Raw genomic sequence first — 20,541 nt, 5'->3', positions numbered from 1 at the left:
ATTTCAATGTTACAGCTTCTTGTTTCAGTGTCTGGGATTCCACTTGATCTTTTGGACTCCTCCTAAGGGCTGGCATCACTTCTCCATCTCTGCCCTCTCTGTAGCACTCTAAGCTCAGGTTGATCCACTACACTACAGCTGCTGTTCTTGGTGATCATCCCATGGTACTGACATCTCCAATACACTGTGGTGTTCCACTCCAACTAGGCTTCACCAATAGCCTCTCATAGGCTCTATTCATGGTGCCAAGCATCAAATCCTTTGCCTGACCCTTTCAGTCCTGGGCCATCAACTACAGCTGAGGCTACACCTTCTCCAATGGCCTTCCATGACCTCTCACAGTGCCAAGCCTCAGCTGTTCTTCATGACACCTTTATGCCTTCAAAACCAGTACCACCTGGGTGTCTCTTACACATTACCAAGTCCAGCTGCAGCACGAGGTACAACCTTGGCTATCTCTGGAACACAGCTTCTTTGTACTCCCCAAAAAAACAATTCCCAGAAGATTTCACCTCAGTGATGCTGGTCTCGTCTTAATCATTGCTGGTTTCTTAGCTCCAGCTAACCAGCATCAATTGTCCCAGTAGTTCCTCCCATTCTTAACTCTAGAGCCAGAGCTACATCGCTGAAGCTGCCGAGTTCTGCTGCTTGCAGGAACTAGAACATGATCCCCTTGTACTATCACATTATCACTGGCTTTATGTTTTCTAAATCCTTCACTGCCTAAGCTTGGCTATCCTGGATCTTGCTCTGCAGATTGACCTTGAATGCAGAGATCAGCATGCCTGTCTCCTGGGATTAAAGGTGTGTACCACCATGCCTGGATCTAAATTCAGCTGGGTAGGATCTTGTCCCAAGGTCCCACTCCCTTAATCTGTTATCTCTTAGAACACAAGATTTTGCTCCATTTCACTTCCTGGTACTCATTTAATACTCGAACCATATATTTTATATTTTTCCTTTCTAAGCTTGCTATGCTTGTTCAAACTTCTCTTCATAAGACTTAAACAGAGAACAAAGTCTCTGCTGGGCTTTTTTGAAACTTCCTTTCTTTGTGATAACTCCAGCCTGTGTCAAGTTGACACACAAAATTAGCCAGTACACCCTGTCTCATAAAAACAAAACAAAACAAAACAAAGATTTATTTATTTTATGTATATGAGTACACTGTTGCTATCTTCAGACACACCAGAAGAGGGCATCAGATCCCATTACAGATGGTTGTGAGCCACCATGTGGTTGCTGGGAATTGAACTCAGGACCTCTGGAGGAGCAGTTGGTGCTCTTAAAACAAGCCATCTCTCCCACCCCTTAAAAAAAATTATAGTCAGAAACATGCGTTTAATCCCAGAGCTCAGGATCAGAGAGGCCCGAGAAGCTCTGTGAGCTTGAGACCAACCTGGTCAGCCAGTGCTACATGATAGACAGACTCTGTCTCCATAAACAAACAAACAAACAAACAAACAAACAAGTACAGAAGAAAGAAGCAGAATGAGACATTGTCTCCAAACCAAACCAACAACCAAACTACCATTTAAAAAAAAAACCCAAAGAGGTTCCTTGTATTCTTACTTTCTGATGAATGTAGAGTATTCCAGTCAACAATGTGAGTGTGCTTTGAATATTAATTTAATTAAACTTAAGACCAACTCTTATGAAAGGAAGTGGGTACTGAAATGGCGCAACAATCTTTAGCAAGACAAAACAGTAAGAGGATTGCTGTTGCCTTGGGATTGTCCCACAGAAATCTCATGGGTGTTTTTGACAAGCAAAGGAATTTCCTGCGGATAAACACAACAGGCCCTTTTCTAGATAGGGAAACATGCACTAGTTCAAAAAGAAAATCTCCCCGTGGATGCCTAAATGTGCACCTTGCTGCCATCAAAGAATTGTCAAAACGAAGAACGGAAACATCCTCACCACCTCCATCTTGCCACCTGAAGCCCGCCATTCAGGCTGGCAAGGGGCAAATGTGGATGAAGAAGAAAGAGCCAAATGGAGGCTTGCTGGCTCTGTCTGGGACACTGGCAGTGAATCATTATAAATAATGATGACTTCAAAGAGTCTAGAAAGGCGGAGAGAACGGGTTGTCTGATAGTTGACATCCATCCTTCTGTGGAATGTGCTGGGTGGCTCAGTGGTTAAGAGTACTGACTGCTCTTCCAGAGATCCTGAGTTCAATTCCCAGCAGCCACATAGTGGTTTACAACCATCTATAATGGGATCTAATTCCCTCCTTTAGTATGTCTGAAGACAGACAGTGACGTGTACTTACATACATGTGCTCTCATAGCGCTTCTGCCCTCAGGAGCCACGAGAGGCAGTTCTCCTGTGCTCAGCACCTTCTTCTGTTTTGGTTTGATTTTGACTTTGGAGATAGGGTCTCACGTAGCCCAGGCTATCCTCCAATCTGCTATGTAGCCAAGGATGGTCCTCTTGCCTCCATGTTACAAATGCTGGGCATCGTGGCTACAGCACTCCATCCAGTTGATGGGGTCTAGGAGTCAAATCCAGGGCTTCATGAGAGCTAGGCAATTAACCAACTGAGCTACAGCACCAGCCAGCTATCGATTCTTGCCTCAGGTCTTTTGCCTCCGAGCCTGCAACCCTTCCTTGACCTCAGATATATGCTTCCCTACCGTACACCAGATGGTAAAGCTGCAGAGGTAAGTTCCCTGGAGCAACACAAATATACAGGCTTCAGGGAACTGGTGGGGTAGACCAGTGGTAGGATGTGCACTTAACAGTCATGAATCCATAACACCACCCAGCAAAACCCCCATAACCCAAACAACAGGAATGGGTGGATACATCCTCTAGCTTCCTCTCCTTCCAGGGGACAATTCTCTGTGAGTCCTCTATAGTCTCTCAGGAGGTACGCTGCAGGATAACCCCCTCCCCCCAGGTTGTGTAAAGAGATAAACCCATCAGGAGTGCACACTAGTGTCTCTGTCTTGTTCCCTGTCTCACTTCCTCATTTATTCACAGAGCTTCCTGGAGTCACCTCCCAAATAAACCACCAGTACCTGGGGGAATCCAAAACGAAGCCGCACCCTGGGACCTGGCCACTCAAGCAACCAGAAACCCAAACAAATAGAAAGCTTGCCTTGCAAAGACAGCTCAAAACCAGCAGCTCTCTTTCCTTCTTCTTCTTACACAGGAGGTGACAGGAGGTGGTAGTCACTTGTATGGTGGGGTTGTGGGAGAGGCTAAAGGGGGGAGGGAGGAGACAGAGAGGAAGCCAAATTTAATATTTTTTATTAGGTATTTTCTTCATTTATATTTCAAATGCTATCCCAAAAGTCCCCCCCACCCCCCCTACTCCTCTACCCACCCACTCCCACTTTTTGGGCCTGGCATTCCCCTGTACTGAGGCATATAAAGTTTGCAAGACCAAGGGGTCTCTCTTCCCAATGATGGCCGACTAGGCCATCTTCTGCTACATATGCAGCTAGAGACACAGCTCTGGGGGGTACTGGTTAGCTCATATTGTTGTTCCACCTATAGGGTTGCAGACCCCTTTAGCTCCTTGGGTACTTTCTCTAGCTCCTCTATTGGGGGCCCTGTGATCCATCCAATAGCTGACTGTGAGCATCCACTTCTGTGTTTGCCAGGCACTGGCATAGCCTCACATGAGACAGCTATATCAAGGTCCTTTCAGTAAAATCTTGCTAGTGTATGCAATGGTGTCAGCGTTTGGAGGCTGATTATGGGATGGATCCTCGGGTATGGCAGTCTCTAGATGGTCCATCCTTTCGTCGCAGCTCCCAACTTTGTCTCTGCAGATTTAATATTTTAATTCATTCACTTTGAGATCCGATCTTATGTGTCCCAGGCTGGCCTTGAATTTACTGAGTAGCAGAAGTTGGCCTTGAACTTCAGATTTCCCTGACGCTTTCTCCCTAAAGCTGGATTTATAGGTGGGCAGGATTGCCGCTGGTTTACCTGGTGCTGGGGTTGGAAGAACCCAGGGCTCCAGGTATGCAAGGCACATACTCTTTCTGCTGAGCTATATCCCCAGTAGATTCCTGTGTTTGGATCTGCCCATTTGGAAGGCTGGCGGTGTCACCTCTGAGCTGGAGGTTGCTGAAAGGATGGAGAGCATAGGTTAAAGTCCTAGAGTATGCTAATTTCCTTGCATAGAGAACCTGACAACATTCTCCTTAGCTGCTACCTGTTTACTGCATGGGTAGCTGCAGCCAGAGTCAGACATATGACTTTTGAGTTCCTGGGCAGGAAAGAAAGAAAGAACTGGAGAGGTGGCTCAGGCTCAGCAGGTAAAAGCGCTTGCCACCTTAGCCTGACTATATATAAGTTCAGTCCCTGAGATCCACATGGTGGAAAGAGAGAATTGGTTCTCACAAGTTGTTCCCTGACTTCTACATGCATGCTGTGACATGTATCCCCCCACCCTCCACACACACAAACAAAAATAAAAATAATTTAAAAAAACCCAACCCCAAAATGCAAAGCCCTGTTCCAATGTTAAGACGCTAAAGACAGCAACTACAGAGCGTTAAACCAAACAGGGGAACCTCCTGAGTGCTGGGCTCTTTGGTTCCTTGAACCTAGCCCCTCTTGAAGACAAGAGGAAGGGGCTAAAGCCAGGTTCTCACCCAGCTCACAGGCAATAGCAGCCTAAAGAAGCAAACTGCACTAGTTAGGCCTCTTTGTTGCCGTGATAAACACTGACCAAAACCAATTTAGGATTAAAAAGGATTTACTTCAGTTTACAAATCTCAGGTCACACTCCATCAGGAAAGGAAGTCCGGGGAGGGACTCAAGGTTGGAACTTAGAGGCAAGAACTAAAGCAGAGGTCCTGAAGGGGTACTGCTTATGAACTTGCTCAGCCTGCTTTCTTATAGCACCCTGGACCACATGCCTAGTGCTGGTGCCTCCCACAGTGGACTGGACTACCCTCCCCCCCCCCCCTGCCCCGAATCAGTCGTCCATCAAGATAACATCCCACAGGCTTGCCTGAGACAATCCCTTCGATGACGTTCCTTCTTCTCAGATGACACTTGCTTGTGTCAAGTTGACGAAAACCTAACCAACGCAGAAGTAAACAAAGATTTATAGCACCCCTTGCCTTTTAGAGACTTGTGCCCGAGTATTTGCCGATGAAACCATCAGATGTCTGAATTTTTGCTTTAAAATAATGTTGGGGATAAAGGGAAGCGGGTGGGGTGGGGTGGGGGCTGGGGGAGGGGAGGGTGTTGCCTTGAGCTCATCGATCATCGCTGATGAAGCTGGGTGAAGGGTATATGAAGGTGCAGCAGCACGTGATTTAGGATTTTGTACACGTTTGACGTTTTCTATAACTCAAAAAACGCTTCAAGCCTGGCATGGTGGTCCAAGCCTGCAGTCCAAGCTACTGAAGAGGTTTAGGCCCAAGTCCAGGGCTCTGTTCAATGTAAGCAATATAGTAAAACTTTGTCTCAAACAAACAAAACCACTGCGGGGTAGGAGAGGGGGGTGGCTTGAATGAGAAATGGCCTCCATAGGGTCTAGTATTTGAATCCTAGGTCCCCAGTGATTGGTGCTGTTTGGGGAGGTTAATGGAAGCGTAAGTGGGCAGTGCCTTGCTTGAGGAAGGAGTCTCTCGAGACAGGCTTTGCGAGTTTACAGCCTTACCCCCACTCACAGTTGGTTCTTTCTGCTTTCTGCTTATAGGTAGAGATGTACTCTCTCGGCTTCTGGCTTTGGCTGCCTGCCGCCATATCTCCCCTGCCATTACGGACTGTCCCTCTGGACCTGTGAGCTCAACTCTTCTTCCTATAAATAGTTTTGGTCAGGTGTCTATCACAGGGACAGAAAATAAGTGCAACGCACCGTGTGAAGCCAAGTGTGAATTTGGTGGTGCCTTTTGGAGCCTGTATAATATAAACATACAACGTCCGAAGTGAATACATTTCCAGCATGCTGTTAGCCCAGAACAGGACAGACCGGTTCTTGGTATGCACGTGTGGTATGTGCACATGTGTGTGTTTGCATGTGTTTGTGTTTGAGCGTGTGTGAACATGAAGGCCAGTGAGAAATGTTAGGCGTCTTCTTCAATTATTCTCCACCTGATTTTTTTGAGACAGGTCTCTCACAGAACCTTGGGCTCACCAATCCATCAGGGCTGGCCAGCCAGTGAGCACCTCTTGTTTCTCCAATCCTGAGATTACAGCTGCGGATGCTAGGGATCCGAACTCAGGTCCTCAGTTTGCCAACTGAACCATCTTCCCACCCTCCTTGCTCCCTCTCCCCTGTGACCAGACTTGCTTCAATATGTAGCTTGCCTTGTCTCCAACTATGTAGACCAGGCTGGCCTTGAACTCACTGAGATCTACCTGCCTCTGCCTCCCAAGTACTGGGATTATAAGCATCCCTTTTAAAGATAGGGTCTCATGTAGAACAGGACAGCTCCAAACTTTCTGTGTAGCTGAGGATGACATGAAATCTTGGTTATCCTCCCTCCATCGTCTGAGTGCTGGGATTAGAAGGGAATTAAATTCTAGCCCCCCTCCCCAATTTTTGTTTGTTTATGTTTTTTTTTTAAAGATTTATTTATTTTATGTGAGTATACTGCTGCTGTCTTCAGACACACCAGAAGAGGGCATCTGATCCCATTGCAGATGGTTGTGAGCCACCATATGGTTGCTGGGAATTGAACTCAGGACCTCTGGAAGAGCAGTCAGTGCTCTTAACTGCTGAGCCCTCTCTCCAGCCCAGTTGGGTTTTTTTGAGACAGGGCTTCTCTATGTAGCCCTGGCTGTCCTGGAACTCACTTTGTAGACCAGGCTGGCCTTGAACTCAGGTATTCACCTGCCTCTGCCTCTCGAGTGCTAGGATTAAAGGCGTGAACCACCGTGCCCGGCTTCCATCTCCAGTTTTATGTAGTGTTGAGAATTGGGGTTTCATGCATGCTAGGCAAGCACTCAACCAATCAAGATTTTTCTTTAGCCACATCCTCTAACACCTAAATTACAGGGTCCAGACTTGGGCTGCTGGGAGATTTATCTTCACAATACAAGATATGGGAAGCTGGGTCCTGTAGGATCACAGCAGACTCCACAAGGAAGAGAGGAGGTGCTGGGGCTGAGATCTTAATATTGGCAGGGGAGAGGTCAGGATTATGTCTTGGGTAGAATTACCCAAACTGAGGTTTCTAAGAAAATACCTCCCTAAAAAAACTTTAAACTTAAAACCTTAAAAAAAAAAAAACCAAACTTTATTTTATTACTGCTCTGGAAACTTGAAGCCCGAGGTCAAGTGTGGACAGGCAGGGCTTCTCCAGGCCCTTCTCTCTGTGTGTAATCCCTGGTGTCTTTCTGTCCTTTTAGGATGCTGGCCATACTTGGGCGCCACTTTTATGTTCTCATTTAACCTCAAGTACTTCAGATGGCCTTATCTCCACACTTACTAAGGGGTAGAGTTTCAAAACATGAATTGTGGAGGGACATCACGCAGACTCTCTCTGAACCTTGACTTCATCATCATTGTAAAGAAATTATAATCAAGGGTGGGGAGATGGCTCAGTGGTTAAGGCACTTGTGGCTCTTCCAGTGGGCTCAATTCCTGGTGCTCACATGGAGGCTCATAACTGTCCCTTCCAGGGAATCTGACACCTGTATGTTTATGTATGTGACATAAAAGAAAATTATAATTGCAAAAAGCTACTGAAATACCAAGTAAAATCTGTATTGTTTGCTATACCTTGTCATTGGCTCTTTGAGGCAGGTGGTAAGGCAGGACAGTAAAAAACAGCCCCTCAGGCCAGCAGGGCAGGGTGGGGGCTGCAGTTTCGAGGTCTCACTGTAGTACTTCATCTCTCTGACTCAGGTAGTTCCTGTGAGGATCCAAAGAGGAATTGATTTGAAGTTATTAAATGCATGGATTTTAAAAAGCAGCCCATTAGCAGAAGTACAGTTCTCATGGACTGTATAACGAAGACTTGGTTAAGCCTTGCCGCTGTTAATTTTGTCACTAAGGGTCACCTCCTCAGTCCCTTCACTTACCCAATTTACCACTGAATTAGTAATGGTTTGGCTTGGCCTCGAGTGAAAGAAAACCCCAAATAACAGATACTTAACAAGACAGACAAATCGAACAGTAGCGATCTGCTTTGGAAAATCTTCAGGCGTGAAGTCCTGCCAGTGACGTCAGGTTCCCACTGTAAGGATGAACGAAAGGAAGGGACAGTGCCGGGGAGAAAATGGACAAACAAAGAAAACAAAACAAAGAAAAAGAACAAAGTGAAGGGTTGTGAGCCACGGAGATTTCATATCCGTCGGCCCTGCTGGTTCCAATTTAGTCCATTGGCCACGCTTGCCCGACAGGGCAGCCAGAAATCATGTCCATTCTGGGTGGCTATGTGTGCCATTAAAATTTTTATTGCCAGGGGAGACAAGAAAAGCAAACATTGCTGGGAATTGAGAGTCTGGACTTCTGCAGGTCCATTAATCAACCAAAATGTTGACTGAAGGGGAAGAAAAAAATTTTAATAGGTACAGCTTTACATTAAAAATTATTATTTTTTCAGTGCTGGGGCTCAAACTCGGGGTTTTGTATATGCTAGGCAAGTCTTCTACCACCAAGCTATATCCTTAGCTCTTTAAAGAACAACTTAGGGCTGCAGAGATGGCTCGGTGGGCAAACTGCCTGCTGAGCAAGCATGAAGACATGCATTTGGATCCCTGACACATATGTAGGCAGCCAGGCATGCTGGGACATGTAACTCCAGTGCTTTCAGTGTAACAGAGATGGCAGATCATACGGGTGCAGTGGCCAGCCAGGCCTGCCGAACTGTGAGCCGCAGGCCCAGTGAGAGACTCTATCTCAAAAACCAAGGAGGATGGGTCTACAGAGATGTCTCAGCAGTTAATCACTCTTGCTGTCCTTTCAGAGAAAGGACAGTTCCAGAATTCAGTTCCAGGTAGTTGACATCCCTCTTAGGGACTCCGCGGGGACCAGACATACACGTGGGACACACATTCAGGCAAATGAATATGCACCCAAAATAAAAAATTTTTAAAATCTTTTCATTGTTGATTTTTTTTTTTTTTTTTTTTTTTTTTTTTTTTTTTTGCTTTTTTTCAAGACAGGGTTTCTCTGTGTAGCCCTGGCTGTCCTGGAACCCACTTTGTAGACCAGGCTGGCCTTGAACTCAGAAATCCATCTTCCTTGGCCTCCCAAGTGCAGGGATTCAAGGCCTGCTCCACCACTGCCCCAGCATGAAATAAATAAATGTTAAATACAAACAAACAAACAAACAAAAAACCATGGTAGAAGGCCAGAAAAAAATGGCTTACTGAATAACTGTGCTTCCTCCTAAGCCAGATGGCCTGAGCTCAATCCTTCGGACCCACACAATAGACAGGCAGGATTACTACCGGTGAGCTCTCTTCTGATTTCCACACACGCATGCTATGACATGTAATGCACACACAACATACACACGCTTACAAATAAACAAATGTAGTGATGATGACAATGATGATGATGATGGTGGTGGTGGTGGTGGTGGTGGTGGTGATAGAACCTTAGAGAAAGGACTGGAGAGATGGCTCAGTGGTTAAGAGCACTGACTGCTCTTCCGTAGGTCCTGAGTTCAAATCCCAGCAACCACATGGTGGCTCACAACCATCTGTAATGAGATCGGATGCCCTCTTCTGGAGTGTCTGAAGACAGCTACAGTGTACTTACATATAATAAATAAATAAATCTTTAAAAAAAAAAAAGAACCTTAGAGAAAGACACTTATTTAACATTGACTTCTGGTGTTCATGCATGAGTGAGCACACCTGTACATGCAAGGTTGGGGATCGAACCCAGAGTTTTGAGTATGCCAGAGACGGACTCTACCCACGGAGCCAGCCCTCGAGTTAGAAATTTGTACCTGTGGGTTTAGAATGGGCCACGCTGTGCTAAAAGAGAGAGGGGTCACTTAAAGGGGACAGAAAGAAAATAAACTCTGAGCCCTTACCTTGAAGCCCACTGAGAGCACACTTCAGCGGCTCTGTGATAAAATGGTAGATTAGGTCCCAACTCTGGGATATCTACAGACAAGGGGCCCCACGTAACTAAACCAAGCTAAAAACAGCGTGGGTCATGGCAGACACACAGTCTCCCAACAAAAACAGGGAAAACTATTAACTATGAAATCCTTGTCCCATGAAGTGCTGTTAGTGAGGCCCCAGAATCAACTTCAATATCAACCTGTCAGAACTAAGTCGCAGCCTTTGTTCTTTGTTGACCTGAAAATTCCTAATTTTGGAGGTCCCACAGCTGGGCCATGCATTATTGACTTCTCAGGGGTCTGCAGGAGAGAAGGCCTCTGATGTGGGTTAAGGTAACGGTTGCCTAGGTTACTTCTCAGAACTTGAAGGAGACCTTTGAACAACCCTGGCTTTTCACTGTACCCTCCAGATAGCATCTGATTGATGACTAAAGTGACATAAAAGGCTTGGCACGCGTCTTTGTGTCACGGCTGTTCCCTTTGCTCCTTAACCCTGTGGTCAAATTCTTCCGAGCTTTACACGTAGACCTGGAGATCATTTAAAATGCTGCACCCAAGGGCTGGGGAAGATGGCTCAGCGGTTAAGAGCACTGACTGCTCTTCCAGAGGTCCTGAGTTCAAATCCCAGCAACCACTTGGTTGGTGGCTCACAACCATCTGTAATGAGATCTGACGCCCTTTTCTGGTGTGTCTGAAGTCAGCTACAGTGTACTTACATATAATAATAAATAAATCTTAAAAAGGAAAAAAAATGCTGCATCCAAGGGATGGGGAAGATCTCGCAGTTGGTAAAGTGTCTGCCCTATTTATAAACCCGAGGACCTGAACTCAGATCCCCAGATCCCACATGAAAAGTTGTGTGTGGAGATACGTGCCTGTAATTCCAGCAGTCAGGGGATGGGAGGAGGAGACAGGGTGGGTGGTGGGGATCTGGTTGTGTCCTTGAAGCCGGGGAGCTTAGCCGATCTCCAAAACATAGATGGAGGGGAGACAGTGGATTTCAGCCTTGGCTCTTCACATCTGTGCTGCCACACATGCATACAGTCTGCACACACCTATACTAACAAGTACATACAACACACACACAATGCATATACACATGTACATGCACACACATGCACATATACATCTTCTCAAAGACTATAATACATTTTGTGTGTGTGTGTGTGTGTGTGTGTGTGTGTGTGTGTGTAGTTTTTTTGCCTCAAGTTTATTTGTAGCCAGGCGTGGTGGCGCATGCCTTTAATCCCAGCACTTAGGAGGCAGAGGCAGGTGAATTTCTGAGTTTGAGGCTAGCCTCGTCTACAGAGTGAGTTCCAAGACAGCCAGGACTATACAGAGAAACCCTGCCTCGAAAAACCAAAAAAGAAAAAAAAAAGTTTATTTGTAACAACAGCATAGGACACTGGTCATCTGCAAATAGTGTGTGGGTAGGTGTGTCACAGTAGTCAACTGTCTTCACACTGGCAGGAGCCTTTTCTATGGGGCCTTCACAGGGCCTGGGCTGGAGCTGAAGCCTGGGTCTTAGCTGGAGCTTTGGCCTCTGCCTTGGTTTGAACCCTGGGCTTTGGTTGGCAGAGCCTAAGCCCCTTGGCCATGTAGCTTCGAGTGTGCTTCCCAGGCTTGGGTGAGCGATGAAAGCCAGGCGGCTGAGTCTGTGGCTGGGGCCCTTTGGATTCTTGGGCCTGATGGCCTGAGGCTTCACAGGGGCCTCGATGGCCTCTATGCGCACACTCACTGCCTTTGGATTGCTGGCCTGCATCTTCTTCAGGCCTTTCTTGTTGTACTTGTAGGCAAAGCACATGCTCCTCAAAAACTTGGGGTCAACCCCCTTAAGAGATTCGTGGCTTTGTGACCAGGGTTTCTTGGTGTCATTTCTGTGTCATTTGGGGGACTGGTTGTATGTGGTATGGTTCTTGGACTTGGCCATGTCTGCATGGTAACTGGAGGCTCTGTGCTTGTTTTTAAAATATGTCTCAGGCTGAAGAGATGGCTCAGTGGTTAAGACTCTGACTGCTCTTCTGAAGGTCCTGAGTTCAAATCCCAGCAACCACATGGTGGCTTACAACCATCCGTAATGAGATCTGATGCCCTCTTCTGGTGCATCTGAAGACAGCCACAGTGTACTTATTTATAATAATAATAAATAAGTCTTTTTTTTATAAAAAGTCTCACACCGGAGCTCAGGCTGACCTGCAACTTGGAGGAGTGATGCTCCTGCATAGCTTCCTGTGAGCTGGGACTAACAGGTATGGACCATTATGCCCAGCATGCCGCAGGATTAACTTGACCGTTGTCCACTGGCCCTGGTATGTGAACCCCATTCTGTCCCTCTGCCTTATCATTAAGGCTCTAAACAAGCATAGGTCAGGATGGCTGTGAAAGATGATGGCATCCACAAAAGGAGCCGCTCACCAGTTCCTGAGCTGAGTCACCGCCCTTAGCCCCTGAACCTCAAGGCAGGAATGCATGCACACAAACACCAGGCACAGAGGCAGATGCTTGTAATTTCAGCTTTTATGAGGCTAGGGCAGTGGACTGAAGTGAATTAGAGATCAGCCTGGGCTCCATAGTTAGGCTTTGTCCTTTGATTAGCACATAAACAAACAAATAAAGAGAACAAATAAATAAAAGGCAAACGTGTGCCCACGACCACCAGACAATTACCAAACTTAGATGAACTCGGAAAGATCAGCAAACGTCTGCCATTTCCTTGGTCCAGGGAGCAGCTGCCATTATCTATATGGGCTGTCCTTGCAGCTAGAGGTGAGGTCTTCCAGGAAGTCCTCCAGGGAGTCCTCCAGCAGGGGCCTAAGTCCCAGCAAAGGACCCTCCCTTGCCATTAGGGTAACTTTTTTATGCCTGATGCCAGGTAACAATGTTACCCCTGGCCACAGGAAGTACTCCAGGTTTTGTTTAGCTGGGGTAAGGGGACAGAACACGGAGGCAGGGCCTTTATTGGGGGTTTTCAAGGAGTGGTACAAAGCAGGCAGGGGCAACCAGCTTTGAATAATTCCAGCAGGAACTGGGTTGTAGATGCAGTAGCTAACTGGTACCAGGTCCTTGGATGACTTAGGGCAGATGATATTTTCGCTTGGTGTGAGAGCTGCAGAAGAGGCAGGTGTTGCTGCAGATGTGGGACTTACAAGTTTACATGTGAAAGGCACGCTAATTCTGAATTAGCGTGTGTGTGTGTGTGTGTGTGTGTGTGTGTGTGTGTTATGTATGGGCACATGCATATACAAGGACATTTAGAGGTCAGAGGTTAGTACTCAGTGTCTTCCTCAGTCAGTCTTTTTACTTTTTGAGGCCAGTTTCTTTCACTGAACCTTGAACTGACCATTTCAGCGATCCACCTGTCTCCCTCATCACGGATCCTGGGATCACAGATATGTGCCACCATGCCCAGCATTTTTATATGGGCACTGGGGTTCTAAATTCAGGCCTTCCTGCTTTTGCAGCAGGTAATACTTTATTAACGGAGACATCTCCTTAGTGTTGCAATTCTTATTAATTAATTAATTATTATTATTATTTTTCAAGATGGAGTTTCTCTGTGTAGCCTTGGCTGTTCTGGAACTCACTCTGTAGACCAGACTGGCCCCTAACTCAGAGATCCATTGGATTCTGTCTCCTGGGTGCTGGGATTAAAGGAATGTGCCACCACCACCTGGCTCTAATTTATTTTTGTAACACCTAATTGAGTGTATGTGTCTGTGTGTGTGCTGTGTGTGTCTGTGTGTGTGTGTGAGTGTGTGTGTCTGAGTGTTTGTGTGTGTATCTTGTGTGTGTGTGTCTGTGTGTATGTGTGTGTGAGTGTGTGTGTCTGAGTGTTTGTGTGTGTATCTTGTGTGTGTGTGTCTGTGTGTATGTGTGTGTGAGTGTGTGTGTGTCTGTCTGTCTGTCTGTGTGCTTCTGTGTTTGTGTGTGTCTCTGTGTGTGTGTAAATGCCAAGTAACACAGGTTAAGGTCAGAAGACAACTTGTGGAATTGGTTTTCTCTTTCTACCACATAGGTTCCAGGCATCAGACTTAGGTTGTCTGTCTGTCTGTCTTGTCAGGAATCAGCTTTACCATGGACTGGAGAGATGGCTCAGTGGTTAAGAGCACTGGCTGCTCTTCCAGAGGATCCAGGTTTAATGCCCAGCACCCACATGGCAGCTCTGTGGCTCCAGTTCCAGGGAATCTGACACCCTTACATGTCGCGCCCACTCTCAACCAGCAAGAACGACGCGACCACCAGTCCTTCTAACAGCAGTTTATTCAGTCCTGATTCTTCTTGTTTATATCTCCCTTGTTTATATCTCCCCCGAACCCTGGGCCTCTCACTCTTTTATACTCTCAGTTCCCATCCATGCACAGCAGGCCACGCCCCCTCGCCAGTCACGAGGCTTCAGCTAATCAGGGCAGCAGGGGCAAATCTCCACCAAATTGGATTCACCTGAATCCTGGTACACCTGCGCAGCACTCAAGATGTTTGTGTCTTATATGAGGAAGTCAGGTGCAAGTCATATGACTTAGCTGCAGTCCCTGGCGCCTTTGGGACTGCCGCCACACCCGCTCCCCACACTTACACATACACACAGGCAGGCAAACACCAAAGGACATAAAATTAAAAAAAAAAAAAACAACCTTTTCCTGGTGTGCTATCTGGATGGGCCCATGTAATTCCTAATTCTTTAGGAATTCACTGCGTTAAAAGGGAAGTTTAGTTTCATATCTGGAAGCTCCTTATCAACACATTATGAGATGCAGAAATGAAAACATGGCTAATGGTTAATGCCCAGCAGTGGTGGCACATACCTCCACTCAGGAAGCAGAGGCAGGCAAATCTCTGAGTTCAAGGCTAGCCTGAGCTGCAGAGTTTCAGGACAACAGGGGCTACACAGTCATCAACCCTCTCCCCTAACCCAAGAAACCCACAACAAAACAAAACAAAACTCCCAAATCATGGCTAACAGAGTTAGCAACAAGGCAGCCCAAGAACAGTAAGTGCTTCACCATCAACCAGCACAGATAGACTGCCAGCCCCAATTGCAGGGTGACTTCTTAGTTTCCTTACAAGGGCTGGCTTTGAGCACTGGTCCTGAGATACACAAGCTTGCAGATACACAACTTTGGAAAGCATCCAGACCACATCTGAGGTTCGGCTTCTTTACCTTCTTTTTTACCTTCTTCTTTTACGCCTGGGGAGAGAACAGTGGGAAGTGTGGCCTTGCGAGTCAGCATAAATCTGTGCTAGGTTAGTTGGATCTCTTCAGATCTTCTAGATAATTTGGCCCGTATGGTGGTTTGAATATGCTTGACCCAGTGAGTAACATTATTAGGACCTGTTGGCTTGTTGGAGTGGGTGTGGCCTTGTTGAAGTGGGCGTGGCCTTGTTGGAGGAAGTATGTCACTGTGGGGATGGGCTTTGAGACCCTACTCCTCCTCCTCACCACCTGGAAGACAGTCTGCTCCTGGCTTCCTTTGGATGAAGATGTAGAACTCTCAGCTCCTCCAGCGCCATGCCTGCCTGGGTGCTGTCATCCTGCCTGCTGTGACAATAATGGACTGAACCTCAGAACCTGTAAGCCAACCCCAATTAAATGTTGTCCTTTATAAGATTTGTCTTGGTCACAGTGTCTCTTCACAGCAATGAGAACCCTAAGACAGCCTATATTTCATTTCACACTATCCACCGCTGTTTGAGTCTAGCGACTAGGTTTTTTATGACTGGTCAGTTGATACTCATGTGGTTAAAGCACCTTACCCACTGAATGAGATTTCTTATTCTTCCTTAGTCCTTATGAAAGGGACGAGGCAAAGAGATCCTAAGTGAAGGTGCTTGCTGCAAAGCCTAGAAGCTTGAGTTGGAGCCTTGAGACCCACATGGAGAAGAGGGCCAATTTTCTCAATTTGTCCTCTGAGTTCCATGTTCATGCTGGGGTGAGTATATACGGGCTCCATGATAGGCAAGCACTCTACTGTGATCTATATTGTGAGTCCTTGAAGCCAAGAAGGATTGGTAAGCTGCCAGTGCTGTGAACATCGGGTTTGTACTGTTCCCTGCTCTTGAGTCTACAAGCTGCCCATGGCGCTGAAATGGCCACTTCTGACTCCCTCTTGTGAGTTGTTTACTTTGCTTTCTTTTTTTTTTTTTAAGATTTCTTTATTTATTATATATATGTAAATACACTGTAGCTGACTTCAGACACCACATAAGAAGCATCAGATCTCATTACGGATGGTTGTGAGCCACCATGTGGTTGCTGGGATTTGAACTCAGGACCTTCGGAAGAGCAGTCAGTGCTCTTAACCGCTGAGCCATCTCTCCGGCCCTTATTTTGCTTTCTATTAGAGACCTTCAACTGACAGATTATTCAAGGGCAGCTGACTGAATTTCTTTTTTCTTTTTTTAAATTTATTTTTTGGTTTTTGGAGACAGGGTTTGTGTAGTCCTGGCTGTCCTGGAACTTACTCTGTAGACCAGGCTGGCCTCGAACTCAGAAATCCACCTGCCTCTGCCTCCCAAGTGCTGGGACTAAAGGCGTGTGCCACCAATGCCCAGCCAATGCATCTGAAATCCCAGCATTTCTTTCTTTTCTTTTGTATTTTTAAGATGTATTTACTTATATATTTATTTTATGTATATGAGTACAACATTAGTCTCTTCAGACACACCAGAAGGGGACATCAAATCCCATTACAGATGGTTGTGAGCCACCATGTGGTTGCTGGGAATTGAACTTGGGACCTCTGGAAGAGCAGTCTGTGCTCTTAACCGCTGAGTCACCTCTCCAGCCCTTATTTTTATTTCATGTGCATTGATATTTTGCCTGTGTGCATGTCTGTATGAGGATGTCAAATACCCTGGAACTGAGTTACGAACAGTTGTGAGCTGTCTCGTGGGTGCTGGGAATCGAACCCAGGACCTCTGGAAGAGCAGCCACAACTCTTAACCACTGAACCATTTCTCCAGCCCCTTATCTATTTTTTTTCCTAATGATTCATTTCTCCTAAGAAGTCCTGACAGCTATTATAAAAACACATTATTGCCATGCTTTTAAGCACCCAGGAATCAGAGTCAGGCAGATTCAGATCTCTGTGAGTTTGATGTCAGCCTGGTGCATATAGCAAGTTCTAGGCCAGCCAAAAATACACAGTCATGAGAGTTTGTCTCAAACAACAAAACACACAAAACAAAACAAAAATCAGACAAACAACAAAGAAACAAAGTAACACAGACACACACACACACACACCACCAAGCATGTAGAAGAAAACCTAGTCAGGTGCAGTGCACACATCTATAATCTCAGTATTTGAGAGGCAGGAGGATTGCTGTGAGTTTGAGACCAATTCAGGCTCCATGATGAGCTCCCACCAACAAGGGAACAAGGGGGTGGGGGTGGGGGGTGGGAGAGAATTCTGTTTCCCTCTGTAGCTCTACGTTTCTATCTTTGTTTCTTTTCTATAAGTCTCAAAGGGGGAGCTAGGATTTAAAACAGAAGCAGAAAGTTCTAGATTAAAAATCTTCCGTTATATGAAAACAAAGACCTCCCAAAAGGGTGCCCGTGTTTTGCTCCAAGAATCCCACGTCTTTGTAGAAGACCATGTTCCTAAGCCAATGCTTAGTTGTATTGTCTTCAGCTCCTGGCGGGGCCTCAAAGTAAAGTGTCTCCAGGGCTGGCAACTTCTTCCCATCTGAGGGAACATAATTGGGCCTAAAGTTTCCATTATTTGGTTCTTGTCTTAATAAGTGAGAAATTCCTCCAGAGGCAGAAACTCCCCAGGTTCCTTGTGAACCGCTCGCCTTTGGCCTGGCTCTGGGAGTGTTCACTTCTAAAATACCGCTTCTGGTCTGCATGATGTCTACAAAGTGCTTTAAAATGTGGCTTCGTCTTGCTTCTGAACCACAAGCAGAGAGAACACACTGTTTCCTTTCTGAGAACAATGACTAGAGAGAACAAGAATCATGGTTATCGGGAGAGGCACTGGGAAGGTGTCTGTCCAACAGTTGCTAAGGAGAAAGACATTCGGAACCTTGGCTAGGGCAGACGATCCATGTTTGTGGTCTCTTCACACTTCTCAAAATTTAAGCTCAAGTACAGTAACTGTGACCTAGTACATGTGTATCTAATACCTAACCATACTTTTCTTTTCCAAAAAGTACTTCCCAAACTTGGATTAAGTCCTCACAAGGCAGTTTAGTAATAACTATAAAATACTTATCATAACTACAAGTAACAAATTATATATACATATATATGTATATATATGTGTGTGTGTGTGTGTGTGTGTATACATACATACATACATATATACATTTTTTTCTTTTTTGAGACAGGATTTCTTTGTGTCCTGGAACTAGCTCTGTGGACCAGGATGGCCTTGAACTCACAGAGATCCACCTGCCTCTGCCTCCAGAGTGCTGGGAGTAAAGGCGACCACTCAGCATTCAGCCTGCTTTCTTACACAACCCAAGACCTCTCATGCCCAGGGGTGGCACTGCACCACAGTGCACACTGACACAGCCAGAAGAGGGTGTTAGATCCCATTACAGATGGTTGTGAGCCACCATGTGGTTGCTGGGAATTGAACTCAGGACCTGGAAGAGCAGTCAGTGCTCCTAACCACTGAACCATCTCTCCAGCCTGTGTTTCTTTCTTAAATGATTGGAACTCCCCTTGCCAAGGAAGTGAAGAAATGAAAATCTCATAGAGAATATCAGAGTTTCTGACACAGTGCATTTCCCCCTGTGGGATAGGCTCGCAAAGGTGGGTCCATGATGGGAAGGATGTGTCAAAATAGGCAAAGCACACAGAATATTATCCTGCCTCAAAATATACCCCCAACTCCTTCAGTAAATTTTCACACGCTGATAAGGTCTCTGTGTTCATAAAAATATGATTACATTAAATTTACTGAGCCCAGCATTGTTCCTGCTCCTTTCAGAATCCAACTGCTTAATTTGCAATACATTTATTTCAATTTAGCAAACCTTGTATCTCTCCATTCAAGGCACCATGCTAGTGGCTGAGATGTACCATTGGACAGGACACTCTGCATGCTCACATTGCCCACAGCTTCCTTCAAAGCAAGCTGCCAGCTCCTTATGCAAAGGCCATCTGAGGTACAAACAAATATGTTGGATCTATGCAGGGTGCCATTAACCGTGGGTAGAGAGCGAGATGGAATTAACCAGTGAGACACTGGGAACAGGATTTGAGGCATATACAGTTTCCTTTGGCAAAGAAAGGCATACCACCAAGAAGGAGGAAAAAAAAAAGTGTGAGAACGTGGAGGCTTGCCATTTCCAGAGTCAGAATGACTGTAAGTATCATGGATGAAGCTTGGGGCAGGAAGATAGTGAGAGACAGACTGGGTCATATGGTGACATGAATTTGGGCCTATTTGGCTGCCATGAGAACTCATGGCAACGTATCTATGTTTGTGAAAGTCAATGGCAAGAAAAGGATTATAGTTTGCCCTTATGGGGTGCGAAGAGTAAGTATCGAGAACTAGTTAAAGAGCTATTGCAGGAGCTAAGGAGAAGAAGGTTCAGTGGCTAAGAGCGTTTGCTGAGAAATTGAGACAGCTCAAGTTTCAGGGGCACACTTCTAAACCAGTAGTATATGGTGGCCAGGAAAGGGAAAACTCAAGGAAACGAAACCTAAGGACATCTGGATTTGTAGAGTGGGGTCTTACTCAGGGTTTTATGGCTGTGGTGAAACACCCTGACCAAAAAGCAAATTGGGGAAGGAAGGGTTAATTTGGCTTACATTTCCAGACCACAGTCCATCACTAGAGGAAGTCAGGACAGGAACTCAGACAGGGCTGGAACCTGGAGGCGGGAGCTGATGCAGAGGCCATAGAGGGGTGCTGCTTACTGTCTTGCTCCTAGCTTGCTCAGTCTGCTTTCTTTTTTTTTTTTCAAGTTTTATTTATTATATCTAAGTACACTATAGCAGATACCCCAGAAGAGGGTGTCAGATCTTATTACAGATGGTTATGAGCCACCATGTGGTTGCTGGGATTTGAACTCAGGACCTTTGGAAGAGCAGTCAGTGCTCTTAACCGCTGAGCCATCTCTCCATCCCCCTCAGTCTGCTTTCTTATAGAACCCAGGACAGCCAGCCCAGGAATGGAACCACCCACTGTGAGCTGGGCCTTCTTCCATCGATCACTAATTGAAAAAATGCCTTACAGCTGGATCTCATGGAGCCATTTCCTCAAGGGAGGCTCCTTTCTCCCTGAGGACTCTAACTTGTGTTAAGTTGACACACACAACCAGCCAGTACAGGCGGGAAAAGAGAAGCAGGACAAAGTGGATCAGCTTGGCAGGTAAAAGATGCTTGCTGTGCCAGCCAGACAACCCGAGTTGGATCCTCAGATCCTACATAAAAATGCTAGACATACATCTGCAACCTGAGCACCCCTACTGTGGCCTGAAAGCTTGCAGGATTGTGGGACAGCGGGCTTGGAGTGTGTGGCACATCAGAAACAAGGGAGATCCTGCATTAAAGAGTGGTAGAAGAACCGACTCCTGGAAGTTG

The 20,541-nt window shown here is 46.1% G+C and overlaps 1 long non-coding RNA gene across 1 annotated transcript in view; it reads left to right on the top strand.

Moving 5' to 3' along the window:
* Positions 1-15,604: 15,604 nt before the first annotated feature.
* Gm41759 overlaps positions 15,605-20,541 on the top strand; it is a 5,021-nt gene continuing 84 nt past the window's right edge. The window contains exons 1-3 of the long non-coding RNA XR_877503.1: positions 15,605-15,931; positions 19,007-19,118; positions 20,092-20,541. The exon at positions 20,092-20,541 is cut by the window's right edge and continues 84 nt beyond it. This is a non-coding gene — a long non-coding RNA (predicted gene, 41759). The remainder of the gene's footprint in view (positions 15,932-19,006; positions 19,119-20,091) is intronic.

This window comes from Mus musculus, chromosome 18 (assembly GCF_000001635.26).
Source record: "Mus musculus strain C57BL/6J chromosome 18, GRCm38.p6 C57BL/6J".
Taxonomy (NCBI): domain Eukaryota; kingdom Metazoa; phylum Chordata; class Mammalia; order Rodentia; family Muridae; genus Mus; species Mus musculus.
This window is presented reverse-complemented; position numbering and strand designations above follow the sequence as displayed.